We start from the raw sequence: 8,119 nt of genomic DNA on the forward strand, positions 1-8,119 counted from the left end.
CTATGCTCAGGTTGTCCCCTTCGACGGGGTTGCTCTATATTCAGGCTGGTTGGCATGCGGGACCGGCATCATGGTCCGGTATCTCCCGGAGCGGTGCATGCGGCAGTTTGGGTTCGTGCAGATCATACCCAGGTCACCCTTCGAGGCTGCTCCTGACACAGTGACCAGAGTGCAGCTCACTGCCATATGGGAGGAGTGGCAGCATCATGTGGTACCGGAGGAGTACCGTCGCATGCGGGTCACCCAGGACTGGCACAGTGTGGAGGGGTACGTCACATGGTTCTACCGGGTGTCCCATCCTCTCTTGAGACCCGACGTTCCCGGCGCTCCTAGGCCAGCACACGAGGAGATCCTGGAGAACCGGCAGGCGGAGGATGACCACGCCATTGATCTCCTTCCGATCTGCCAGCGGATAGAGATGCTTGGGCGGGACGCGTTGGATCGAGGTGTCATTCATCAGGGCGGACCAGAGGCAGTCGCCGTGATGGAGATCATCGTCACTGATGCGGGCCGTGCGGCGGGGTACAGGCGGCGGAGGAGGGCCCAGGGTGAGCGGGTTAGGCACACCCAGTAGTGGTGGGGTTTATTCATTTTTTTATTTTGGATTGTATATTTAGCACACTATTTTTATTTATTTCGGTTTGTATATAATATTTTCATATTAGTATTTTTTTTTTTGTTTATTTATCATATTAGAGTTTTCAGTCTATCTATTGTTTATTTTATTTGCCGGTAACGTTTAATTAAAATGCGGTTGCGTTTAAGAAAAAACATAAAAATAAAACACAGTTTCTGCATAATTCGGAAATGAACTTCCGAATTCACCCCCCATGAGGTGTTTTCGGATGTTCATCTCCGAACGCACCCCCCATGAGGTGTTTTCGGAGATGAACTTCCGAATCAAGGAAATTTTTTTAAAAAAAAAAGCGCTTCGAAAGTTCATTTCCGAAGCAGGGGTAGTTTGGGAATTTCGCTGGGGGTGACCCCCCATAGGGAGGTGGGTAAAGAAATTTTCTTTTAGTTTAGATAATATATTTAAATTTCTTTTAGTTATTTCTTGGCTTAACTTATGTTAACATTTATATACTTTACTTTATGTTTAATCATGTTTGAGTAGTCCTTTATAGGTTGCTTATAGAATTTATTTTATTCTTTATTGTTATAGATAAAAAGTTTTTAATTTAATACTATCATCGTATTTAGTTCTTGTAAATATATAAAACTACATAATCTCATATAACTAAATGTGAAGTTTGATTATCTTACCTATAAGGTTGAATAAGAAGGTTAAAATATGAAATAGTTTTAATTCTTTTTAAATCATTTAAGATACGAGGTTAAAGGTAGTGCAATGTGAATGTAAACTAATTTTATATTATCATTCAATAGAATTATAACATTCTACCATGTCATATTAGTATTTTTAAATTAAAAGTTTAGGTTGGTTAGATACACACGTCTGATTGAATTGATTTACGGTGTAAAATCAGTGCATACTTTTTTTTCTATAAACTAACCATGAAAATAGAGGAGCTATTAAAGTATGTTTTCTTATTTTGAAAATAGATTTAGATTACAAAATGAATGGCTACTAATTTATATTCATAGCTTTTGAAAATAGACTTAGATTACAAAATGAATGGCAGTAGTTTAATAATTTATATTCATAGCAATAAAAAATGTTTGATAATATTAGTATATCAATTTAAAAAGCCAAAATCTTAAGAGTCTGTTATTATTATTTCCAGATCCACCTGTTTTTTTGGTTCATTGGGGATTAATATTTGATATGAGCTTATTGGTTCATTGGGGATTAATATTTGATATGAGCTTATTGTCACCAGAATTCAAACGAAGGAACTCTTGGAGATGGTTAGGATCTGTCGATTATATATTCTCAAGTGACTACATTCTTATTCAATGTGGGACTATTTCTCCACATATTCCCTTACATTATTATTCTAACACCGTTCTCCGTTACAAAGCACTACACTAGAGACTTCCACCACTGCATCAAGAATAGAGACTTCCACCACCGCATCAAGAATCGATCATCGTAATGTAATTTTGTTGTTTATGATCTGGAAGAAAACACGTGATTATAATTTATAAGTCATCCCACCAAATCATAAATATATTGTTGGAGAATTTCCAAAATATTTAATTGATAAATGATGATGATTAAATTTGTTCGATGAAATTTTGAATCACAAATGTTGTGTTGGTGTAGTGGTTTTGACTTTGAATGAATATTCAAAGTGCGGTGGGTTCAACAACCTAAATAAACGAAATTTAAAAGTGAATTTACAAACTTGTTTTTATGATATAGAATCATATACTTATAAGAGTTTAAGACTTAAACATTATTATGATCCATGTTTGCTCCCACTTGGTCCTTCATTGCCATTATATAACAATCTCAAAACATTACTTTGCTCCCACTTGGTCCTTCATTGCCATTATATAACAATCTCAAAACATTACTACCATTACATTTGGTATATAGAGGACAGATTCGACATTCTTTCACAGTGATGTTTGAAGCAGAACTTGAGAGATGCCCAATATCTTCTTGAATCTCTAAAATGAAGTTGTATGCATGAAAGAGCTCATTGCCAATGCTTGCCAAGTCCAATTGATATTTCCATAGAAATGTTTGATCTTCGATGAAATATCTGCTTCGATTCTTCCAGTAGATATCGAGTTTTAGGCCTTGGTATGGAAGATATCGTGTTTCGCCATTGGATTCAAATGTTAGTCTGTATAAAAAGCTAGTACTTCTTGTTTCTGTGTCTACAATATTTACGCGTTGAAAAACGACACAGAGAGCAAATCCTACAAGCCTGTTATATCCCCACAAATATGGAGAATCTTTTTTCATTGTTACTGAGTTTCCCTTGCAACTGTAAGGTAACCAGCTAGGAACTGCACTTCCTGGAAAACTGAAGAACACTATCCTATATGCATCATCAGAGATCTTATGCCATGCTTCTTCACCGATGTTTTTCGAAAAAGTTTCATCTAGTTTTTGACTATTGGTGAAGTGAAATTTGAAGGTACCTTCTTTGGAAGTAGATAGGAGTTTCACCTTTGAATTTGGCATCAGTGTCTTAATGGATTGGCAATCAAATGCGGAGAACTGGTTTATACGTGGCGGAAGATTTGGGATACATTCAAGCCATTTGCAATCACTTATGTCAAGTGATTCCAAATTCGAGAGATGAGACGTGCTCTCGGGAAGGTTCATAATACCGCTTTCTTGCAACGAAAGTTTCGTCAATGATGACAAGCAACCAATGTCATTTGGGATTTTTGTTAATCTGCAACAACCGGAACAATCAAGAACGGATAGACGATTTAGTTTGACAATGCTGTTTGGAAGTGACACCAGATTACTACAAAGATTCAGGCGCAAGGTTTGCAACCCAACCAAATACTCGAATGACGAAGGCAAATTTTGAATTGCTGTTTTTGTTAAGTTAATAAGAGTGAAACTTTCGGCTGGCTCTAAGATCTCTGGAAAGGTCCTAAGCATTGTGCAACCGTGCAAGTCGAGTTTCGTCAGCTTCAGTTTGAAAATGCTGCTTGGAAAAGTTTCAAGTGATTCACAGTCGGTGAGGTTTAATTTGACGAGTTTGCTGAGGTTTCCAATGGAAGACGGAATAGTCCTGAGCCTTGAACACCTTTTCAAGCTCAATTCTTCTAGCCGGATCAAATGGTTCAAGGATGAAGGTAGTTCTTTTATTGCTGTTTTGTCTAAGATGAGCACGGTTAGATTTTCCATGCTCTTCTTGATTTCAGGTAACTCTTCCAAATTTAAACAACCGCCGAGATAAAGTCTTCTTAGAAAACTCAGATTGAAAACTTCAGGTGGTAGGAATGTTAAGGACTCGCATTTAGAAATATCTAACCAACAAAGTTGATTGATACTTGAAAATAATGAGGGCATTTTGTCTATCTTCACTTTCATGTTTAGCAAGCAGATATTGTCCAACGGTTCTTCGTTTTTGTATACGTCTGCATTGTCAACGGGACGAAAAGCTCTTGAAGAGTATTCCCCAATTTCATAACCCCCGGCATCTTTCTTTTCATCGCTAAGTCCATAAACATTTATTGCTTCAAAGTCCCAAAGTCCATAAAAACGCGAGCAACTGTTTGATTGAACCACCTCAGTTCTACTACTGCTGATTACAAGTGTTTCAAGGTTGAGGCAACCATGGAGAACAATTAATCCTGATGATTTTGATAGAATGTTGCTAGGAAGATTCAAACTCCTAAGTTCGATACAACCGTTTATGCATAAACAATTCAGGTTGTCGAGGAAGCCTGAGGAGTGAACTTGTAACAAACTTGCACAATGACTCAGAATTATTTCTTCAATATTTGGTGACAAGTAGAGGTCTGGAACTTCTATCAGCTTTTGAGAAAAACTAAGGTTAAGCCTTTTCAAATTCGGCAAATCCTGTAACAAAAAACTAAATGATTAACAACTTTAATGAACTCGAGCATGTTAGTTGAAAAGGCACGCAACGTAAAGCTTGAAATGAAATACCTGATCTCCGTCCCAAAGTTTTTCAAGACGGCTATGAGGCATATCAAGTGTAACAAGATTTTCTGGACAAAAATCTAGCGGCAAAGATCTTTGAGGAAAACCATCCCAACGAAGAAATTTTAAATTATCCGGAAGACTCTTCAGAACCGTACGAATGATCACATTTGATTCTTTCCGAAACGCAGAAGGATTATAGAATTGGATCATTCTAAGATTATGCATTTCTTTGAAAGTTTCAGCATGTGGTTCAACTTTCTTTATCTTGCATAAGTCAAGGAATATACACTGAATTGCATCTGTCCCCTAACAATAAACAAGAGAAAAGTAAATTTACGAAATCGAGTGAGTTATCAAGTGAGGTTCGAAGGTAAAGATTAAAAAACATACCCTATTGTTTCTCAAAATAGTATAAATATCATCAGCCATCCATAACCGACTTCGTTTTCCAGGATTATCAACGCATTGTTGTCGAACAATTTTTTGTCCCATTTCCTGTACTAGATCATGCATCACAATTCTACCTTCTAAATTTGATATAAGGCATCTATCTTTGAGAACATCCATTCCGTATTGAGCAGAAAAACCACAACAATCCAATGTTTGTGCTACAACATTCTCCAAATGTCCTCTATAAAAGCAAGCTATGTCAAGAAATATATCCTTCTGTTCATCGTCAAGTCCGTCATAACTTAACTTCAACACATTGAAAGCCGTAACATCAGTTTGCTTTTCGAGCTTCTTCAACGCGCTTTCCCATATCTCCTTTACTTTATCATGAAGCAATAAGCCAAAAATTTTGAGAACTAATGGAACCCCTTTAGCATAATGTAACACCTTTTCTGATAAGCCCTCATAAGTTTCTTTTGGATGGTTTTGTTTAAAAGCACTTAAACAGAAAAGCTGTAGGGAATCTTGAAAATCCATCTCCTTTACATGATATATATAATCAACAACATTGTGAAGCACTTGCTTGTCTCTACTAGTCACAATGATTCTACTCCCTTGGCCGAATTTACTGTGTCGAATTAAGCCTAGAATTTGACCACAATCACTCACATCATCAAGAACAAAGAGAACCTTTGCTCGTTCTAGCCTTCGTTCGGACGAAAAACTGGATCGAGAAGAAATCGTATCTTTATCATCTAGAAGTTGTGATAAGCATTTTCTTTTTACTCGGTCTATTCCAAGTCTTTCTACTTCTTCTTTAAAATTTAGAACAATGCTTCCAGAACTGAAATCAGTTCTAAGTTTGCGGTAAATTGTACTAACAATTGTTGATTTGCCTATCCCTCCCATGCCCCATATTCCTATGATGCGAACAGATGGCGACTGAGGAGCAACAAAGATTGAATTTGTTCAATGTGCTTTTCAATTCCAATCATTCTTGGATGATCACTTAAGGAACAACATTTCAATTTGTTCAAAACATCTTTTGCAATCTCTTCAACAAGTTCACTTTCATGGCTGGAAAATGATGCAAGAAAACTAAAGCATTAGTCCTCTCTCTGAATAAACTAACAGATTAATACATGATGCATCTAATCAAATAATGTGCACAAATATTTTACACAGTAAATGTATCAATATTAAATTCAAAAACTAACTAAAGGAAAACAAAGGCTCAACAACATATAAGTGTTGTCAAAATAAATATCTTTTTTAGTAATAATAATTGTAAGTGCAATAAAACATCAATTTAACTTGGTCGAAAAAGATAAAAGATAACAAATATAATAATTTGTTTATCCAATTTGATAAAACGATCTACTTTGAGAAAGATAACAATTCTCTAATTCATTAAACTTCCAAAAGTTTTTATAAAATATTACAAATGAGTTTCAAAAAATAGTCACCCAATTTCTTTAAAAAACTGTATTTTCTATCCAAATGTTTTTCAATCTCTTCAACTTCTTATAAATGAATCACACAAGCCAATGTGTTAGAAGTGTTTCACAATCCCCTTAGATGTCTATAAAGGTTTTCCAAATTTCAAGACTCGTAGGAATTTACATTTACCTCTCAAAGTGATCTGCAAACCAAACCAACTAAGCTCGATGCACAAAAATTACCACATGTATCTCAAATAAGACGATTTTTTGAACTGGTGGGAGTAATTTCATACATTTCTTTGACTAAAATCTTGTTCATCTCCTTAGTCTAACTAAACACTGTTCTTTTAAATCACTTTGCTTCCTTTTTCTCTCTTCCTCACTCCTCAATAAAGCTTTCTATTGAAATTCAAGTTTGAGTGGATATGTGGGTTATGCCAAGGTCTCTTGGATCTTGATCGTGGTTAGGCTGGGTGGAAGAGCGAAACTAAAATCCTAGTATGGATCAATCCTAAAGGATCCAAATCCATAAACTTTCAACCGCAATGAATAATGAATGGAAGGAACAAATTGAATATACAATAATAATGAGAGCATGTAAATAAATTTGTGACCTGAAGTTTTTGGAATGCATGCCAGAAAGATCAGCAATTTTTCTTAAAGCAGCCTTCCATGCCTCAACTTTGTCAGCAGGTTGTTTTTCATGCTTAGCAAAATCGTCTGCATAGCTCTTTCTCTGATGCCTAACATCTGACGGATCCACCTTATAGAAAACAGGTATAACTTCCCTTCCATATTTCGTCCTACATTCAAGTATCATTGTGAGTTCTTCCAAACACCAAGTGGAAGAAGCATAATGTTCCGACAAAATGACCACATAAATATCTGATTCTTCTATTGCTTTCAGCAGTGCTGGAGAAATCTCTTCTCCCCTGCCCAGCTTATAGTCTATGAATGTTTCAATATTTTTTCTATACAATTCTTTGTAAAGATGACTAGTGAAGTTCTCACGAGTGTCCTCTCCTCTAAAGCTGAGGAACACATCATACTTTGAAGTCGTTGGATGAGACATAATTATCAATAACAGAAATTTTGATAAACCTTGTTGGTTTTGTGCCTTTTGCCTTTGGGATGAAAATTTATAAAGAGTGATCTTTCATAGAAGATTGAAACTTCCGTGTTTTTTCTGTCTTATTTGCTATGTCATCTCTTGAATACTGAAAGTCATACTAGCTACACCAACATTAGAGACAACAACCATAATATTCTTAATTCACAAGTCGTATTTATTTTATTGCAAAAGTCAGCAAACCCATGTGCAAATGTTACCATATATGAAATGTTAATATAAATAAGGTCGTCGTCGTCGCCATAACCATAACCATAATAATAATAATAATAATAATAATAATAATAATAATAATAATAATAATAATAATAATAATAATAATAATAATAATAATAATAATAATAATAATAATAACCATAATAATTATAATAATAATAATAATAACCATAACCATAATAATAATAACCATAATAATAATAATAATAATAATAACAATAATAATAACCATAACCATAATAATAATAATAATAATAATAATAATAATAATAATAACCATAATAATAATAATAACCATAACCATAATAATAATAATAATAATAATAATAATAACCATAATAATAATAATAATAATAATAATAATAATAATAATAATAATAATGATAACCATAA

At 34.7% G+C, this 8,119-nt stretch overlaps 1 pseudogene; it reads right to left on the reverse strand.

The window, feature by feature from the left end:
- Positions 1 to 1,849: 1,849 nt before the first annotated feature.
- On the reverse strand, positions 1,850 to 7,883 carry LOC131603820 (disease resistance protein RPV1-like; annotated as a pseudogene).
- Positions 7,884 to 8,119: the final 236 nt, after the last annotated feature.

Source organism: Vicia villosa, linkage group LG5, assembly GCF_029867415.1.
Source record: "Vicia villosa cultivar HV-30 ecotype Madison, WI linkage group LG5, Vvil1.0, whole genome shotgun sequence".
NCBI lineage: Eukaryota > Viridiplantae > Streptophyta > Magnoliopsida > Fabales > Fabaceae > Vicia > Vicia villosa.